The sequence below is a fragment of the Macaca mulatta genome, chromosome 7 (assembly GCF_049350105.2).
Source record: "Macaca mulatta isolate MMU2019108-1 chromosome 7, T2T-MMU8v2.0, whole genome shotgun sequence".
Lineage (NCBI taxonomy): Eukaryota > Metazoa > Chordata > Mammalia > Primates > Cercopithecidae > Macaca > Macaca mulatta.
Window position 1 is genome coordinate 55,433,007 of NC_133412.1, and position 15,696 is coordinate 55,448,702.

Below are 15,696 nucleotides of genomic sequence, written 5' to 3' on the forward strand. Positions count from 1 at the left end.
CGTGTGAATTTATCTTAGACTCTCCATCCTGTTCTATTAATCTATGTGTCTATTCTTTCACCAACACAATAGTATCTTGATTACTATGGCCTTATAGTAAGCCTTGAAACCTGGTAGTGTGAGTACTACAACTTTGCCAATTTTCTTCAGTATTCCATTGACTATACTAGGTCTTTGGCTTTCCTTATAAGCTTTAGAATCAGTTTGTTGACATCTATGAAATAGCTTGCTGGGATTTTGATTTGGGACTGTGTCAAGTCTATAGATCAAATGGGAAAGAACTGACATCACAACAATATTATTTCAATCCATGAACACAGAATCTCTCTCCATTTCTTTAGATCTTGTTTGATTAGTGCATTGTAGTTTTCCACCTATAGATATCTGTATGTATATTTTTTATCAGTGCTTTATAGTTTCTAACCGTAGATCCTATATACATTTTCTTTCTCTTTTTTTTTTTTCTGAGGCGGAGTCTCGCTCTGTCTCCCAGGCTAGAGTGCATTGGTAGCACAATCTTGGTTCATTGCAAGCTCCACCTCCTAGGTTCACACCATTCTCCTGCCTCAGCCCCCCTAGTAGCTGGGACTACAGGTGCCCGCCACCGTGTCCAGTTAATTTTTTTTGTATTTTTAGTAGAGACGGTGTTTCACCGTGTTAGCCAGTATGGTCTCGATCTCCTGACCTCATGATTCGCCCGCCTCGGCCTCCCAAAGTGCTGGGATTACAGGCGTGAGCCACTGTGCCCAGCCGATCCTATATACATTTTCTTAGATTTATACCTAAATATTTCATCTTTGGGAGTGCTACTGTAAATGGTACTTCCTGAGACTAAAAAGTTTTAGAACAACTTTCATATACAAATCACCTAGCCTACTTGGACTTGAGGCTTCCTATCTGTACAATGTGGATCATTCCTGCACGCACTACTGTAAAGGGCACAAAAATGAAGTGCAGCCTGGGCAACAGAGTGAGACCTCATCTCTACAAAAGGTAAACAAAATTAGTCAGGCATCTTTGTGTGTGCCTGTAGTCCCAGCTCTTCGGGAGGCTGAGGTGGGAGGATCTCTTGAGCCCAGGAGGTCGAGGCTATAGTGAGCTGAGATTGCACCACTGCACTCTAGCCTGGACAACAGAGCAAGACCCTGTTTCAAAAAAAAAAAAAAAAAGAGAGGAAGGAAGGAAGGAAGAAAGGAAGGAAGGAAGGAAGGAAATAGCAATATATGGAAAAATTATAAATAAATTAGAAATCACTAAACAAATATAATGGCCATTAAATCCACTGTCCTCCATATAACAACAAGGAAACAAAAGACCAGAGAAATTAAGTCGCTTGATAAAATTTTATTAGCGGCATGGAACAACTGAAAGTCCACACAGCAGCTAAAGGATATTAAGGGAATAAAATTGGCCAGAGGGGAAGGTCTATAAAGAGGAGTAGAAAGGTATTTAGAGAACCAGAGCTCAGACTGAATTACATATGTAATGAGGAGCCACTAAAAGTTCCTGACCAGGGCAAAAGAAGAGATAATTACTATGGAGTTTTTTGGAAATTAATCTGACTGGTGGATAGGGTGGAATAAAATAGAGAATGAGTAGGGCACAGGGAGGGCGTGCTATGGTTATCTCTCATTATCTGTTGGGGATTGGTTCCAGGACCCCTGTGAACACTAAAATCTGCAGATGATCAAGTCCCTTATATAAAATGCCATAATATTTTATATAACCTGTGCACATCTTCTCGTATACTTTAAATCACCTCTGGATTACTTGCTATGTAAATAGTTGTGATACTGTATTTCTATTTGTGTTATTTTTATTACTGTACTGCTATTTTTTATTTTCAAATTTTTTAATCTGTGGTTTGTTGAATCCACAGATATGAAACCCACAGACATGCAGGCCTGACTATTAGGTTAGCGTAGAACCCATTGTGGTTTTTGCCATTACTTTTAATAATAGATTAGGGTCTCGGCAAGAATTTCAGAACATGAAAGGTACTTAGACATATAACACCATGATTTTATATATGCTGTAGGTTATTCTTACTAGCAAAGATTAGTACATATGGCACCACCCATTTTGCTCTCCTTGTAATGGCAGTTAACATGCATTTTTGCTTAGTTATGTCTCTTTTTGGTCCTGAATTTTTAAAAGTATATTAAGAAAGATGATGGAGGAAGAGTAACTAGTCAGGAAGAGTTTAAAGGACTAAGACTTTAAAGGACTCAGTAAGACATCTTAAACAATTCAAGTTCTAAACTCTCCTTTGGACATAACTATGGAAATTCTGAGAACACTTTTGTCCTTTCACTCTTATAACACTTGCATTGTTTTTCAGAAATTATTTGGTTCACCTGCATACACTATTTCCTGGATAAGGCAACTAGAAAAAGGCTGATAGTAGATGCAGGAGACTTTCCCATGCCATTCAGAATTAAAGTGTATTTCTAGTTCCAGAGAAAGAATAGTTATAACCATTTAAAATCTCAGGAAATAGCTGTGTGATAAAATTTGGCATTTACATTTTGAACTGCCTAATCATTCCTTTTATAGACTGGCTGAAGGTTATTTTGTCTCTGGCATTTTCTTATGTCTCAGCTGCTTTCCTCTGTCATCCAGGGCTCAGTTTCAAGGTTGAAATACATTATGATAGTCACAGTCAACCAAAGGCATCCCAATTCCAAACTCTCCATAACTTCATGCTTTTCCCATCAATTTTACTTCAGTTAAAAGGCCAGTTAAAAGAAGAATGTATGAATAAATCTGAGCTTACAAGTGCTATTGCCAACATTACCTCATAGAATAAGGCTTTTTATTAAATTTGCTATCTTTCCACTATATTATACATTAGAAAGATGGCATGTACATAAATATCTTTCGAAATTAAGTGACTGCTCTTTAGAAAGCTGAACCTTCTGAATTAAAGGTTCCATATGTTTTACCTAAATAAATTATTGCCCATAAGACTATGTCAGATATTTCTATTGCTTCATATTTCTTCAATCACTTCTCTCTTAAAGCCAATGAAGAAAAATAGCAAATGGAAACATAAATTATTTTTATTATTAAACCATAAGTAACTTCATGCATTTTTCAACTAGAGATTCAGGACAGAAACCATGACTAATAGCCAAGCCAAGTCCCAGGTCTGATGCTTACCGTATCTGACATTAAGCGTATGACAGCTTATTTGGACCTTAGCTTCTTTATGTGTAAAATGAGGGGACTGGACACAATGTTTGGTTAAACTGCCTTAAGTAATCGTCAACAACTGAAGCTTTTAAACTTCTAATGCTGACATTTCCACAAAGAACATAGAGTCCTTTTGAAAACATTACCAGAATAAAAGATCTACAGAGTGATAGTAGATAACAAAGGAAAGAGAAGTGTAATCAATCAAAAGATATAAACATTTGGGTTAATAAAATATTAGAATCATCACAAAAGCCTTCCCTTAGCTTCCTTACTAACCAGCTTTCCTTTGCCTTCTCTCAACAGTCAGTTTATTTATAAAACCTCTCCTCTTCAGGAGGTCTTATGCTAACTACCTCCTCTTGGTTTCCACTGTATACAATTTTCTCTCTATCAGGGCATTTCAACAAGACTACAAACTCGTTCCTTATTTGTGCTTGTAAGCTGGATCATATTGAGTAAATTGGATTATGCATTTGAGCTTTTGCATGTACTTCCCCCTCTCAACAGAAGGGATACAATTTGGAAAGGGTCTGGCAAATAGTCCAAGTATTAGAAAAGAGAACCTTGCTCTCTTTGATTCTGTTCTCAAATTTTGAGTGTATAGGCTAGGGTATTTACCTGGTAAACTCTGAGGAGGAAGACTGAGTGGGAAGGAATCAATAAGACTTCTTCAACAACTCAAGTTTAAATCTTCCTTTAGACTTAACTATGGAAACTCTGAGGATACTTTTGTCCTTTATTTAGTTACAGTCTTCATAATACTTAGTGTTAGGAATATACTAGCTGCTTATTAAATGTTGAAAACAGAACAAATAAAAGGTTAAAAATTTAAGAATTAACATGGCACAATTGAGCTTTTCAGGTATACTAATAGATATTCAACAGAAAAAATATTTTAAAGGCTATTTTAATACAAGCTTTCATCTAATAAACAGTTTGAAGTACTAGAAAGAGCATAGGCATTATCAGACACATCTGTGTGACTTCATCTCTCTGAGCTTCCATGTTCTCATTTGTAAAACTGGAACCAACTTAGTTTACAGAGTTGCTATAAAGATTTAAGCTAATGGATGGAAAGCATCTATTTGTCCACGCCCATGTAGGCGTTTGAAATATATATGGCAATATTATGTGACTTATTCCTCCGTATAACTTCAGGGTTAATAGAGATAAAACCTTATCCTCCGTGCTTTACTTTCAACATACCCCTCATTTGTATTTAAGTCCCTTCTGATCACATTCCAGTTAATAAATTTCAGTTACGTATGCTTCTCCAAAATGTCAGCTTCATTACAAGTTCTATTAGGAGGAAAGCTTTCCATACTTTAACAGTAGGGAAAAATCAGTTTTGATATTTCATTGCTTTTCTGAAGTCCTAGAACAGTAATAATATTTATGACACTGAGCACTGAGGTTTACGAAGCAGTAAATAGCTTTTGTGGCTGATTAAGCATCTCTGTTTCACTTCACATACTCTGGTACCATAGGCATTACCCCTTAATTAAATGCTTGCTTATGTTGCACAAGGACCTTTCTTGGTCCTGCACCTTTCAACAAATGTTACAATGAGGGAGAAGAAAAAACAAGCTAAACTACTGAGATGCTGTGGATACTAAAACTTCTGCTCAAAGCTGGGTCAACAAGATGACATCATGCAAAAATTTTACTGTATACAATACAAAATCAAAGCCAAAAAAAAAATAAAATCCAGAAAAAGCTGTACATTGGAAAGATTCCACTTGAAATGTCTGCATTTCAGGAGTAGGAGTAAAACCACAAACATCAGGTAAAAGGAGAATATTCCTTTTCCAGTGTTTGCTGCAAATAAAATAATTAGTATAAAGTCATTTTATAATTTTCTTTGATATTAATACTTTAGCACCTGAGTGGCAAAACATCAGAAAGAAACAAGTTTGTGTCATTACCAAAGATGAGTATGTCTTTTCTCATTTATGGAGGTTTTATCCCAGAGTAAGATAAAGGAAAAGTTAAAAGAGAAACCTTAGAAACCCCTGACAAATTATGCTTAGGACTTTGAAGTTCATAGAAAAGTTCGGCTGCCACCATTGCTTTTGACTCTCCTAATTGAAGCAGCAAGTAGTAAATCTGTATTCTGCACAGACAGAAGGAAGGACATATAAGGCTGCCACAAGTTTTATAATTAATGACAGATTGTGTATTTTCCAGCAAGGGGAAAAAAAAGAAAAAAACACCTTCACAGCTTCCAGAAAATCAACAATCTACATGTGGTGGTTGCAAAATGTTGAATACATTGCATTTATAAAATAAAACAGCTGATGACAGATTGAAAGTGATAGTAATATGCAAATGTAATGGTGTAAGAAAGTGAAGGAAGCGGTCACACATTACATAAATCATCACCTATTCCAGTTTCCTTCAACTATCCTCTGTCCCCACCCTTTATTTAATCCACCAAAAATGCCTAAATAGCTTTTTAGATCTGTGAGCTAAACACCAAGTAGTATTTCATAGTCTCACAACTAATTTGCCATTGCATATTTTTTATTTGCCATAAAAAACTATTAACTTGTTTTATATACAATCACCTTTATTATTTATACTAATGGAAAAGGACATAGTGGTGAGTAATGCAAAACATTCAAACAATCAAAACTTTAAATATTCAAACAGGACAATAAAAGAACATATGAGGAACTGTGGCTATTCTTCCTGGAGAAAAACTATTTAGGGAGAACATGGTAGCTGTCTTCTCATGCCTAAGTTGTCATTTCACAAACAGTGCTAAGAACCCACACTAGTGGACTAAATTTGTAAGGAGACAGGTTTCTGCTCACTACATGGAAAGCAGACAATCTCTTATGTATGGGTGGTAGAGAACATTCAGAAACCAACTGACATTGAATAGAGGTGGCTGGACTAAAACTCAGTAACTCTAAAGCCTCTTTGAACGCTTGAGCCTACGACTTTGTAATATATGTTTAAACTTATGGCCAAATCTGGATGTTTTTCAGGAGTTCATGAAATCATACAAAAGTTCGAACTAATAGCTTTAAGTCTGGGGTCCCTGAGTCACTCCTTTTACAAGTCTCTTTTGTTCCTAGCTTGGTCATAGCACTGTTTAAGCAGAACTTAAATTACTCAGAACTTTTCTGAACAAAGTAAACAACAGCTTTCTCTGCAGGTTTCATATCAAAGCACAAAAAATAAACCACAACTAAAAACCGGAGAACAAATGGCTTGGGTCGTAAAAAAGGTTTTGTGCAAAGGAACCTAGGGCGCTGACAAGAGCCACATTTAAGTAGTTTGGACCCTGAAGTCCAAACGGGACAGGAGTCGAATGAGATGAGTGAAATGACCAGTTGTATACAACTGAAGATTTCTAGAATGGCACATGCAGAAAAGCTACTTTTAGATGGGAGTTACAACCATTGTTGAAAATTAAATGCAACTATGTGTTTGTCAGCTTGCTCAACTATATAAGTTTATGCAAAAGACATGGAAAGTAAAACATATAACAAAGGAATCTGACCTAGACCTGGCTTGCGGATAGCCTGAAGAAATGTTGAGATCTGAAGGATGAAATCTAACTGATAAATGTTTCGGACAGGGGAATGCCACGTGCAAAGGTTCTGAGATGAGAGGGAACATGTTATGTTTAAAGAACTAAACAAACAAACAAAAATTCAATGAGGCTTGAGAAGTAGGTAGGTAGGAACAAACCTATGCAGGACATTTTAGGTATTAGTTTGCAGCCTAAGATCATTAAGAAACCAGAGAACATTTTTTAAACACAGGACCATAATTATCAGATCTGTAGTTTGAAAAATCACTGGATACTGGTTAAAGAATAGATTTTACAAGTTATCAAAGTAGGTGCAGACAGATTATTTAAATAGGTTATTATGATGGCAGCCTAGAACAAAGTGGTGGTAATGAAGACGGAAGTAGATGAATTCAAGAGGCATCTCCAGTATGAAAACTGCCATAGTTACTATGCAATAACAGAGGCTGGGTACAGGAATTCTTGACAGGGATAGGTTGAGAATCCAGAAGTTTTCTGAATGACCAGCTCTAAGTCTTAATTAAGGCCTAAAAGGCATTGGGAGTAGTAAGAATTTCAGGGTTGAAGGAATGTCTGGAAATAAATGAGGACATAGAAAACTAAAGGCAGGCCGGGTGTAGTGGCTCACACCTGTAATCCCAACACTTTGCGAGGCAGAGGCAGGCGGATCACTTGAGGTAAGGAGTTCGAAGTCTAGCCTGGACAACATGGTGAAACCCTGTCTCTACTAAAAATACAAAAATTAGGCATGCTGGCAGGTGCCTGTAATCCTAGCTACTCGGGAGGCTGAGGCAGGAGAATTGCTTGAACCCAAGAGGCGGAGGTTGCAGCAAGCCGAGATTGCACCACTGCACTCTAGCCTGGGAAATAGAGCAAGATTCCAATTCCCAAAAAAAAAAAAAAGAAAAAAAGAAAAAGAAAAGAAAAAAAAAGAAAACTAAAGGCAGAAGTTGTTAAATGTTTGGAATGAGATAAGGTGTGTGTCTGGTGGGGGGACTGTGTAATGGGGATAATGCCATAAGGTGGAGGTGGATAGCCAGGCAGGTTCAGATCCTGAAGGGCTTTCACAAGAGAAAAAATTTGAATTTTACGCTAGAGACTATGCAGAGCCAATATACAATTTTACTGAAGAGAGAAACAAGATTTTAAAGTGCCTTTAGAAAGACTGTCTAGTCAGTAGTGTGGAGAGGGATGAGTACTAGGAATAGTGTTACTGGGTATGCAGAGTTGTATGAACAGTGTGAGAGAAATTTATGATGGTCATAATTAATGCAGGAGTAAGGGAAATAAAGAAAATGGGACCAAAAAATTTTTACAAGCTAGGAAAAACAGGGCAAGGGGAGTTAAGAGAAAATAAAGGGACTAGTACTACTCCTGGGTTTCTGTTCTGAAACTAGGTAAATAGTGAAACCTTTTGCTGATACAGAGAACACAATAAGAGAAATATATTACAGTAACAGATGACAGGTAACCATGACCAACTAAGTGACACATATTACTATATTCCATTTTTAATTATAGTTACTCATGTAATTATCCTATTCTGTACATCATTATTAAACCTGGGTTCAGAGAGTATGGAGCCAATACTGACTGATAAGAGCTTCTTTCTTTGTGTTCCAAAGACTTACGCATGGTAGGTCTTCAACAAGTATTTTATAAATAAACGAATAACAATTCTGCCAACCAAATAAATAACTGAATTGGCTAAGACTATGTGTGGGGCTACAATTACAGAAAAACCAGGTAACAACAATTTAAACACACAGGATTTTATTTTAGGCAATCAGCAGTCTGGGGCTGGGCAGACCAGGAATGGTTCGACTGCAGGTCATCAATGACATCACAAAACAAGGGTCCTTCTATCCATCTGCTGTGCATTCCTTCGAATTTGTTTTCATACTCATGATGAACCTCCAGGCATCATTTCCATATTCCTGGTGGGAAGAAGGCTGAAGGCCTAAAAATATCTCCTATAAGGTTTTGATTTTTGATTACGGAAAGAAAGCTCTTCCCAGTGGACTTGTACTTACATGTCCCTGGCCAGCACTGTGTCACAGGGCCAACCCTAGCTGAAAGATGTCTAAAGGGAGAAGGAAGGGAAAGACAAGGTAGTTAGAAATGGATATTTAATGAGCCAAAATACATTTAACATGGCAGAATTTATATTTGGCTTATCAGAAGTCTTTTAAAATAAATGGAAAAACCAGAAGTAGGACAAGAATATTAAGCAAAAACAAAATAATATCTAGATTTTGGTTTCTTACCCTATTCTCTAATAAAAGGAAGGCTCTTTGGCAAAAATGGCTATTTCTAGGGCTATCGCAGGAGATACACAAGATAAATCTGGGGCACTTTGTAGTGTCAGAAAATTTTTTAAATGCTTAAATACACACACAAAATCTTGTTGATACGGGTATGTCAAAGGGGCACAGGAGGCAACTGAAAGAACTTCCAATGGTTAAAGCTGAAACAATATGAGCAATAAAATAAAGTAGTACTGTATTAAAATCCAAAGTATAAAATGAGTCTTCAAGTTCATACCAATATAAATAATTGAGTAAGTAAATAAATGAGGAAGAATAAACAAATCTCCTAGGCAGAATAATCAAATACTTTATTCACTTCCTCTAGGAAGTACAGCCTAACATAGGCTGTGCATAAAGACTTCCTTTTATTTTATTTATTTTTTGTATATTTTGAGATGGCGTTTCACTCTTGTTGCCCAGGCTGGAGTGCAATGGGGCGAGCTCGGCTCACCGCAACCTCTACCTCCTGGGTTCAAGCGATTCTCCTGCCTCAGCCTCCCGAGTAGCTAGGATTACAGGCATGCGCCACCATGCCCGGCTAATGTTGTATTTTTTCTTTCTTTCTTTCTTTTTTTTTTTTTTTAGTACAGACGGGATTTCTCCATGTTGGTCAGGCTGGTCTCGAACTCCTGACCTCAGATTATCTGCCCACCTCGGCCTCCCAAAGTGCTGGGATTACAGGTGTGAGCCACCGTGCCTGGCCAAGACTTCCTTTTAAAGAGTAGTATACGGAAAAGGGGAAAAGAATAACTTTACAATGGAGAAACCTGGCAAACACTACCTCAGCCAGTGATCAAGGTTAACATCAACAGTGATAAGTCATGCTGACAGTATATACCCTTGATATGATCTGATGAGAATGGTACTTTAGTTCTGTGGTCTTCCTTTCAAAAACACATATGAAAAAAATAAAAAATAAAAATCAACAACAACAACTACTATATACATATGTACAGGAAAAAACCCATGAGGCTAATCATGAGAAAAACACTGGACAAATCCCAAAAGAGGGACATTCTACAATATCCCTCACCAGTACTCCTCCAAATTGTCAAGAACATAAAAAATAAAGAATATCAGAGAAATTATCACAGATAAGAGAAGAAGAAGAAGACCTGAAAACTAAATGTAAGTGTGGTATCCTGAATGAGATCCTGAAACAGAAAAATGATATAGGTAAAAACTAAGGAAATTTGAATAAACTATGAACTTGAGCTAATAATAATGTATCAATATCGGTTTATTCACTGTAACAAATACACCATAAAATGTAAATAAAAGGGGAAGCTATATGATAGGATATGTGTGTATTGGGGGGAGGGCATATGGAAACTCTTGTACCATCTTCTCAATTTTTCTGTAAATCTAAAACTGCTCTTAAAAACCCTGTTTAAAAAAATCCAATAGCTAACTGTAATGCCACCACAGTATTAACACTGTGAGATATATTTTATCAGTTTTGTTTTTCTTTATGTGCATGTGTATTCACATACCCAACAGGTTTAGTTTTTCTATTTTAGTCAAATGATAAACACATGTTCACCATAGAAAAATTAGAAAATAGAGACTTTTAAAACTTCTGTAATGCCATCACCCACAAATAAATGATTGCCATTTTGACATACAGCCTTCTATTTATCTATGTACTATTCCTTCATCACCCATTTCCTAATTCTTACATAAACATACTTCAATTTTATCACAAAGTTATTTTCTCTGAAAAATTCTCTCTGGTTCCCAAAGCAGGTTAAGTCTCTCTAATAGGCACTTAACATAGCTCCCTGTACTGCTCTTTCCTAGCGCTTATAACATTTGTAATCAAATGGTCAATTGAGAAATTAATCGTTATTAATGCCTGTCTTCCCACAAAAATGTAAGCTTCATATATTATTCATCGTAGTTTCCCCACCATGGTGCCTTAAACGCAGCAAGTATTCAATGAATAATAGCTGACTAAATGCATGAATACTACATGTACACAGTGAAGTAACAATATAGCTATTGGAAACTAAATGTATCCCTATGGAAAAATGTTCAGGATAGCTTAGTGAAAAATAAGATGTGGCCGGGAGCAGTGGCTCACACGTGTAATCCCAGCACTTTGGGAGGCTGAGGCAGGCAGATAACCTGAGGCCGGGAGTTCGAGACCTGCCTGGCCGACATGGTGAAACCCCGTCTCTACTAAAAAATACAAAAATTAGCTGGGAGCGGTGGCATGCGCCTGTAGTCCCAGCTACTTAGGAGGCTGAGGCAGGAGAATTGCTTGAACTCGGGAGGTGGAGGTTGCAGTGAACTGAGATGGCACCACTGCACTCCAGCCTGGGCAACAGAGCAAGACTCTGTCTTAAATAAATAAATGAGATGCAAAACAATATGCACAGCAAATTCTCATTTTCTGTTTCAATAATAACAAAAGCTTACTATGTGCATAGAAAACAAATACAACAAAGAGTTCAAAATCGTTAGTCTGGGTGGGGAATTTCAGTAAGTTATTTCCTAGTGTACATATCCATCATGTTTCAATGTTTAGTAAGTATGCATTATTTTTATGAACGGAAAAACAAAGATAAAATATGCCTTCATTATGGAAAAATTAGAAAATAAAGGTAAATTCTTTTTTAAAAAACTAAACAACCTATTGTTATCAATCTCATTATACCAGACACAATCACAATGAATACTTCGGTATATTTCCTTTTCATTTGTACCTTGTACATTTATTTTTGTTTGACATGCTATAGGTAAATTTATATTTTGACTTTCATGTCTCATTTCATCCTGACAACTACCTTATCAGGGAGACAACCCTTGGCCACATTAGCAGCAGCACAAATGAATTGAATCATGAGTATGTGTTCCCAGAGCTGGTTAAAAACAGACAGAAGAATGGGGTCTCCTGACTCTCAGTCTTCCACTCCTCGTTAACCCTCACAGCTCAGCAACAAATTATCAAAGCTGAGATATCCTATGCACTGTAAAATGACCGAATTCAAATTGAACAGCTCTACAAGTTTAATCACTTTTATAATATTTCAAATGTTCATATAGTTAGGCAAATGTTTATTGAAGTCTTAGAAGGAAAGATATCTGTAATTATTAAAAAGAACACCAACCAGCGTAACTACTGATATACGTAACAATTTGGATAGATCTCAAGGGAATCATGTTGGGTGTAAAAAGCCAATCTAAAAGGCTATATACAAATACTGTATGATTCCATTTAAATAGCATTCTCAAAATGATGACATTTCAGAAATGGAGAGCAGATTAATGGTTGCCAGGGACCAGGAATTGGCAGGCGGAGGGAAGACTGACGGTAACTATAAAGGGGTTGCATAAGGGAGATCTTTGTAGGTATGGAACAGTTCTGTATCTTGACTATTTTGATAGACAAATCTACACAGGTAACAAAATTGCATGCATGCATGCATACACACACACATACACACACACACAAATGTATATAAACTAGTGAAATCTGAATAAGGTTAATGCATTATACCATTGTCAATTTTATGGTTTTGCTATTATAATATTGTTTTGCAAGATGTTATGATTGGGGGTAACTGGTGAAGAGTAGACAGGAGATCTCTGTATTATATTGGCAACTTCCTGTGAATATTTAACTTAAAAGTTTTCAAATGGGCAAAAAGGATAAATGACACAAAATCTCATAATTAATCCTTGCCAGAAACCCCTTACATTAGGGTTTCATAAATGTTCGATACACACAGTAATAAATGTATGGGAAGAAAAATTATACTACAGGGGAGAATTTCTAACATAGCTGTCCAACGACAGAGTGGGATCTCAGGCAGGCAGTGAGCTTCTCACTGGAGGTATGTGAACAGAGAGAATGATTTTCTGAAGAGGGATATGGTAAGAATGACTCATTAATTTATAAGTGGGATGAAATACCTATTCTAATTCTCCTTTATTAATTTAGCAAACATGTGGTATAAGTAACACAAAACCCACTCACTCCCTTCCTAGCTTGCAATCATGCCAGATGCTAACAGATGACACCCCTCCTTACCAAATGTCCCCTACAATCCTCCTAATCCTCAACAGGTGCTTCAGGTAGCTACTACAGTCAGAGTTAGTATTTGCTTTCCTGAACCACGAACCACCTAACAATGTGGTCATTGTTCTACAAACTCTCTGAAGATGGCAAAAATATAAAATGCTAATTCAAAAGTAAAGCTTTGCCACACCTTGCACTAGAACCAAGAAGACAACCTAATAGGATCCAAAGAAGACTGCCTCCAGCTGTAACAATATTCATAATCATTATGATATAATACTTTGAAATTTAGTGATTACTCTGATCTAATGTCCTACTAGCACTTACCTTTTAAATTATTCTTACAGAAAAGGTGGAGAAATTATTCTGGTCTATAACAGGTGAAATTCTGGCAAATGGAAGGTAAGAAATAATTTGCCCCAAATGTAGTTTAAAAAATGAAAAAAAGCATGCTCAAGCAGCACTTACAAAACTCAAGGCTTTAAATCTTTTGAGTGATCTACAAACACCTTTTTTTAAAAAGGAGCAGAATTGTTGAAGAAAATCTCAAATATAAGGAAAAATAAGTGTATATTGATTATACTCATTATCTCTGAAGTAACCAAAGAGTTAATCACTGATTTTTGAAAGTTCTTAAACAAAAGAAAGTAAAGTAAACCAAAACTGATTGTAACTGCCAGACAGGAAATTTTTGTTGGATGCAGAGAAGATTCTAAGAGTGGCTTGTGATAATAATGGAAAAGGGCACTTTGGCTAATAGACAGACCTAGAACACTGAGATAAAAGGTTCTTTGTAGTGTTTTACTTTTTGATAGGTTTTAAGGAATAAGAACACCAACCACTTCAACTAGCCAATATATAAAATAAAAATATTGAATGTGGACCACTGTTTTCTAATTTTGTGCACCATCAATCCCTCTTAAGTAGTTCTACCCTACAAGGCTATCTGTTCTAATGTTATAGACCTTCTAATACCAAATTTATAGACTAACCCATTTAAAGCAGAGCAAACTCACCGCTGTTTCTGGCAGTATCACTATGGATGATCTTTTACTCGTTCTTTGTTTACTTTCTTCATTTGCAAAGTGGGAAGCTGCTCCCAATGAAAAATTCGTTAAAAGGTCAACTACAAAGCAGAACCAACATGAGATTTTATTATAAATAACAAAATGCCTTCTTTGTAACAAAGATATTCTTGTGCTTTAAAATTTACTTTTGTTTTTCTCTTGGTAATCATCATTGAAATTGCTAATACACGATGTAAAAGTAAAGAGCTTCTGAAAGACTCTCCTAGGCAAAACTGGCTGCTTCCTTCAGTCACCTAGGATTTTTGGCCTTGTGACCTTAGTTTCTCTTTATTGCCCAGTGTCACTGTTACCTGACCTCCTTAGTCCCTCTTTACTCCCTAGTGTCACTCCTACCAATAGAAATCACTTGGTACAGAATTCAATGATGAAATGTCTATCCCCACCATACTGTAATTATTTGCATATATAGCTGTCTCCCCCGCTGACCTGCTCAAAAGTAAAACACTCTATCTCATATATTTTATATCTCTAGTGCTGATCATGATGCTTACAAATAGTAGACCCTGGGGAAATGTTTATTAAAACATTGAGTAATGACTACCAAATTCTCTAAGGAGAAACAATTCCACTGTTTACTAGAATCTTATTTCCAAGGTTTTCTAGACAAAATAAAATAGATTATCAACACCAACAATTTGTGCTTTGCCTTGGTAGTTCATTGTTTTTCATATCTGGGAGTTGAATGACCTTATCTAGACCAGCTAATTGAGCCTCACATTTCTCTGTGCTAAAGTTTAAGACTTTAGAGACAGACAATGAGACCCTCAGGGCAGGAAACATCTCTTATTTATCTCTGTATTCCTAATTCTTGGTTATGGAATATGTGCTTAATAAAAGTTTGCTGAGTGAATGCATTATTAAATTGATCCACATTGCTGGGTGTGATGGCTCACACCTGTAATCCCAGTACTTTGGGAGGCTGAGGCGGGCAGATCACTTGAGGCCAGTAGTTCCGAGACCAGTATGGCCCACATGGTGAAAACCCCCATCTCTACTAAAAATACAAAACATTAGCTGGGCATAGTGGTGGGTGCCTGTCATCCCAGCTACTCAGGAGGCTAAGGCACAAGAATCACTTGAATCCAGAAGGTGGAGGCTGCAGTGAGCTGAGATCACACCACTGGATGACAAAGTGAGACTCTGTCTCAAACGAAAAAACAAAATAATGTTTTATTTTGTTTTGTTTTGTTTTGAGACAGAGTCTTTGCTCTGCCACCCAGGCTGGAGTGCAGTGGCGTGATCTCGGTTCACTGCAAGCTCCGCCTCCTGGGTTCATGCCATTCTCCTGCCTCAGCCTCCTGAGTAGCTGGGACTACAGGCGCCCGCTACCACGCCCGGCTAATTTTTTGTATTTTTAGTAGAGACGGGGTTTCACCGTATTAGCCAGGATGGTCTCAATCTCCTGACCTTGTGATCCGCCCGTCTCGGCCTCCCAAAGTGCTGGGATTACAGGCGTGAGCCACCGCGCCCGGCCAAAATAATGTTTTTATACCAGCTAAAAACAATGTATTAGGCTGTTCTCACATTGCTATA

At 37.0% G+C, this 15,696-nt stretch overlaps 1 protein-coding gene across 19 annotated transcripts in view; it reads right to left on the reverse strand.

Moving 5' to 3' along the window:
* Window positions 1-15,696, reverse strand: part of PEAK1 (pseudopodium enriched atypical kinase 1) — a 305,159-nt gene that overhangs the window by 181,267 nt on the left and 108,196 nt on the right. For 2 of the 19 annotated variants that reach the window (XM_015142795.3, XM_077940023.1), the window contains 2 exons: window positions 14,092-14,201; window positions 8,776-8,825 (listed from right to left, as the gene is read on the reverse strand). The exons of 15 other annotated variants lie outside the window; for them this stretch is intronic. The gene's annotated coding sequence lies outside the window, so the exon portion shown is untranslated. The remainder of the gene's footprint in view (window positions 1-8,775; window positions 8,826-14,091; window positions 14,202-15,696) is intronic. 2 more of the 19 variants (XM_015142801.3, XM_077940024.1) reach the window with 1 other exon arrangement.